Source organism: Sinohyriopsis cumingii, chromosome 16 (genome assembly GCF_028554795.1).
Source record: "Sinohyriopsis cumingii isolate HCF-2022 chromosome 16, ASM2855479v2, whole genome shotgun sequence".
NCBI lineage: Eukaryota > Metazoa > Mollusca > Bivalvia > Unionida > Unionidae > Sinohyriopsis > Sinohyriopsis cumingii.
Window position 1 is genome coordinate 11,745,248 of NC_142976.1, and position 6,000 is coordinate 11,751,247.

Sequence of the window (6,000 nt, forward strand, 5' to 3'; positions counted from 1 at the left end):
CCTCCAACATGGCCATCTTGAAGATCTTATTATCACTATTCCTCTTGCATAAGTACAACACATTATTTTTTTATGTCGAAATTCCCGTTCGTCTTAGAACTGGAGGTTTGAAACATGATACTAGTCTGATTCGTTTATGTTTGCCGTTATTCAGAATAATGTCCTTCTTTTCTTTGGACATGATGTGCAAATAGGTTACTGTGCACATGATATTTATCATTCACTGTCTTTTTGAATCATCCTGTCACTTGTCGGTTTTGAGGGTTTTAGCACACTCTTGTGAAGCAGTGCTTTTCATATAATTTATCCTCTCACAAATATCCGGTGTTATTTTAATTATTGCCAATCCCAAATTCTGGGGTTTTTAAAAATAATTTTATTAATTTTATCAACATGACACAAGGAATTGGCAAATGCTGCCATAAAATGGCAGCTTGGAACATTCACCCCACTTGCTTGGTGTGCACTAGGTGTGCTCACATGGATAGATATCTTTTCCTTAAGGTCAGATGAGGTATGGGATTTGGTTGAAATCTGCTACTCTTATAGAAGCAGGACGTAGCGACCTGCTTCCATCTCTTCTGCACAGGAAGATATCTCCATTCCTGGATTAGGGACATCATCAGGTCTTGTAAGGCAGTTGTACATTGCACCCTCCAGTGCAATGACACTTCCTGGTAGTTCAAAGTTGTTTCCTCCCGTTAAGAAGGGATCAGTGGCACTTACTGGTGTAGGGCAGTCACCAACACCCAAGTGCAAGTCCAGCCTTCCTGGTGCAAGGAAAGTATGGTCTTCTTCTTACTTGGGTAGACCTGCATTGAAATTGAGATCTCATTCATCAGATTCAAGTTTCCTGAATGGAAACTCCTTGACTAGATTGCCATCAACTGACTGGTCATTGGTTATTTACTATCATTGCCATCAACTGACTGGTCATTAGTTGTTTACTATCACTGCCATCAACTGACTGGTTATTGGTTATTTACCATCACTGCCATCAACTGACTGGTCATTGGTTGTTTACTATTACTGCCATCAACTGACTGGCCATTGGTTGTTTACTATCACTGCCATCAACCGACTGGTCATTGGTTGTTTACTATCACCAGTAATAGCAGTCACAGGTAAAATGATAGGCTATACATGGCAGTCAATATATTTGGTTGAGTTTTGTCTTGTGATTTTAGGAATTTTAATGTAGATTTAACAATTTTAGTCATATTGCTAGGATGTCTGCAGCGTGGCAGTTTATAGCATAGGGGCATCATGCTACAGACATAGCATCATGTGCAACCTGGTCACATTATCTTGACACCAGGCTCACCAGTCTTAATGCTAATGCTGAGAGCCAAGCGAGGCAGCTGCTAGTACCATTTTTATAAGTCTTTGGTATGACTCAGCTGGGTTCGAACCTGCAACCTCCCACAATCAATCCTATCCTATTAATCATGTTTGGCGGAAGAAGACCATGCGAAGAACCACCGACCCATGGGAAACTACTGCAGACTTTCTCACATACTCAGTGACTCGAAGCCACACTGACAAAGGCGAGATGTGAGTGATCAGCCACCTGGGGCTCCCTGGTAGGTAGATATCCCCATGGAATTATCACAAAGGAGGGATCTGCTATCAACGATGGTCCCTCTTGCACAACAATCAACAAATTCTTTACTTTCATGCTGGACTATTATAAAATGATCTATCCACCATGTTCAATTTTTGAGCAAGGTTTCCAAATACATTGCCATGGCCATAAGGCAATCAACTTCCAATATTAACAAAGCCAAGTTGAGAATTTTCTGTAAATGGAATACAAGGACAAGAATGATTTTATCTTGTGTTCCTAGAGATTCTGATCAGACACTAGACTGAAAGTTCCTTAAATGGAATTGCTCAACTACAGACTCATCTCCATCATGGTGGGATGCAAGAGAGGTAGGGGTATAATTACACAAGCAAACTGCTCACCATTCCTTTATCCAAGTTTCTGACTCGGTACTTAATCTCTATAATTGAATTGTGACATCTTTTGTACATTACCAATGCTGGTTGGTTCCTTTGCATGAACTTGAAATCATTTTCTATCTGGTGACATTGTATATACCACTGTAACCACATCTACTCATTGTATATACCACTGTAACCACATCCACTCATCATATATACCACTAACCACATCCACTCTATTTGTATACACCAATGTAACCACATCCACTCTATTTGTATATACCACTGTAACCACATCCACTCATTGTATATACCACTGTAACCACATCCACTCATCGTATATACCACTAACCACATCCACTCTATTTGTATATACCAATGTAACCACATCCACTCTATTTGTATATACCACTGTAACCACATCCACTCATTGTATATACCACTGTAACCACATCCACTCTATTTGATGAGAAAGCTAATAACATACATGTATAATAGATGTCTTAAGATGTTGATGGTGGTGTGAGAAAAACAATCTCTTGTGCATAGATTTGCCAATAGGCCTTTTATGAAACTGGGATACTCCCTTTGAATTTGAACTCTTTGTCCACTCCGTGCACATGCCCATCTTGGCACCTCAACTTCCAGGGCCTATTAATACCTTATTGTCACATTGTAAACGTGAGCAGTTGCAAAAACCCAAAATATGCAAATTAAAGCAAGCCCAACATGTGGAGTTTCAGACATTGATTATTTTAGTTCCATATATCAGCAGATACTATTTCTCCACACGATGTGAATAGGTAAGTCTGATTTTTGATTGATTTTCTTTCATGTGTTTGCAAAAGATCGACTGAGTAATGTGAAATCTTGTCTGCAGAAATTTCCTTTGATATGAAGAAGCATTTTAAACAATTGTCAGTCAGTACACTTTGTTATGATAATTAATCTTCTCAGAAAGAAGAAAGGAGTGCACATTAAGTTATGATATTGACAAGACGATGTATATGTGGCTCAGATACTGTGACAGCTGCTCATAATCAGATGTTGCTGAAAAGAATGAAAACAAAAAGTGCTACAAGTAAGATTTATGTGAATTTACAGAGGTGTTTTATAGTTCTCCCGTTCACTTGTTGCTAAGTGCTAATCAGATTTGTTAAAAATCTGTAGAACTATCTAATAGAACAGAACAAGACTTAATGGAAAATCATAATCTGGCCATACATACATAGCATATGAGTCAAGTACAATTATATATTACATACAAAGCCATCATGGTGTAACAAGAGGAAGAGGTGAGAACACACTAGGAGACCGACAATGCGAGAGAGAATGGATTATTTAGATATTACAAGCCCATGAAGTACCTGATTGATTAATCGATTGATTGATTGATTGATTGTGGATTTTACAGTGCAGCATCATTGTAAGGCTATATAGTGTAAAAAGGCTAATAAAATAATACAAGAGAAATTAGGGTGATTAACGGCATGAATGTTGATTAAAAATACTTGGAGGAAATATAGTTACACATGAGCTATATTTTAAAATAATGTTAAGTATGCAATAAAAAGTGATCAGTGATTTGTTGTAATGAAAGCGTTATTGATACGTTTCACTTACTATTTAAAACAGTCACAAATGGTTGGAATGTGAAATCAGATACTAGCTATTAAATCTTTTCAGTTTCTAATTTGTTCATGACTTTGCCAATATGCTTACATTTTTCATTAGTATTTTGTTATTATTTTTTTATCTATATTTTAAAATATTTAGTCATATGTGTAATACTATTTCTTAATCAAATTCCGTCTAGCATCCTTGAATAATTCACACTCAAATATTTAATGGAATTCTTCATCCAAAACATTATTGTAAAATTTGTACAACTTCTTTCTTTAAACGGAATTTTATTCCATTCCAGAGTTTCACCAGGTAATTTATGTGATGTGATGTGATTTGGATTTTTAACATAGCTTTTAACAATTTTTCAGTCATATCGCTACGATGTCTGCAATGTGGCAGTTTATAGCGATGTCTAGCACTGGGGCATCATACCGCAGACATGTAGAATGATGTCCCACCCAGTCACATTATCCTGACACCAGGCCAACCAGTCCTAACACTAACCTCTTAATGCTGAGCACCAAGCGAGGCAGCTTTAGTACCATTTTTGTAAGTCTTTGGTATGACTCGGCCAGGGATCGAACCCATGACCTCCTGCATCCGAGGCAGATGCTCTAACCACTAAGCCTCTGGAGTGGTAGGTAATTTATGTATGGTTTGACATCCTAAATTAAGATAGTTAAGTGGATTTTATTAGGGTAATTTTTAAAAAATATTCTTCCAATTAGATAACCCAGTTTATAATTTTAAAACTTTGTCCTTTGGAGGAATTTGCTATAACAGATAACCATTTGTACTAGTTTTAATCACATACAACATTTAACTAGACATCATATCATTCTAACTTTGGAATAGCTGTCTTTATATGCATTATCTATTTTAAAGATTCCTTTATACACAAACACTATTGTTGTTTACATAGGTGGTGCTCTACAGTTTCGCATTTTGCATAGGGTTAGAATTTTAAAGAAAAAGAATTTCCCCGGCTTTCCTCATTGGTTATACTGGCTATTTAAAAAAGACCTTGTATATCGTAGGTATAATTCAAAGAACCTTTAATTCCCTTTATTTTGGTGTATGATTGATGGGTGTAATATGGGTTATAGAGTATACAGCTTGGCCTTACTCCTGAAGTGCACCTTTCAAAAAAGTGCTAGCTCCACTTGGTCATTTTCACGTCCTGAACTTCAGAGGTAAATTGGATAAAAAAGAGCCGATAACATTTTTTACATCTGATATATTTGATAATTCATTCATTGCACTTTCAGAAGCTGGTATTGTCTAGTCTGGCAAAATTCATTTTCCCTATTTTAATAGCTGCTATGGATAGTGTACTTTAGACCAATTCAGACTGATTTTTTAGCACAAGGGAGCAGTCATTTTAGTTAGCAGTGTGCTTAGATCATGTACAATTTCCAAAAGTACAATATCCAAAGAAATATCATCCACATTACATTAATGTAGCATAGAGGTATGCCAACATTCTCTCCACTGTGAATGTTTTAAATGCAAACAACTTCACCTTACATACACCACTCTCTCAAAAGTACATAATAACTGGCAAGTGCCCCCATAGTTCCTGGATGTAATTGTTGGCAATGAAGAGCTTCCTCTCAATGGAGATAAATCAGTTTCTGAAAAGGCCTATGTATGTTCATTTTGGAAGGTTTACCACAACATAAATACCACACTGGCTGCATTTGCTTTGTACAGATTTGTACTTATTAGTTAAATGAACAATAATTCTGATGCAATAGACAAGTGCATGGACCTAATCCTGTTCTGCAATACAGCCCTATACTGAAACAGGCAAGTACATGGATGTCTTCCATATTGGGTTTGGGCATAATGGTCAACATTCCTAATGTCTGTAATTATTTAAACCACCTTATTTTTCGATCATCAATCCATTTTTTTAAAATACAAAGAACTTTTCTTATTTGAAATTTGAACATTTTAGGAATCTTTTTAAAAGACGATGATAGTTATTCATGTATACAAATAATAAAAGACATTACAGAACTTGATGTAATATATACAGTTAAACGAAATATCCTAACACTGCATATGTTACATATACAATTAGACTGGCCATGTATCTAAGGCACAGTTTTGTAACACTTTTTTAAAGCTATATATGCTAGATATACAATTAGGGCATGTATCTAAGGCACAGTTTCATAACACTGTTTTAAAGCTATATATGCTAGATACACAATTAGGACATGTATCTAAGGCACAGTTTTGTAACACTGTTTTAAAGGTATATATGCTAGATACACAATTAGGACATGTATCTAACGCACAGTTTTGTAACACTGTTTTAAAGCCATATATGCTAGATACACAATTAGGACATGTATCTAAGGCACAGTTTTATAACACTGTTTTAAAGGTATATATGCTAGATACACAATTAGGACATGT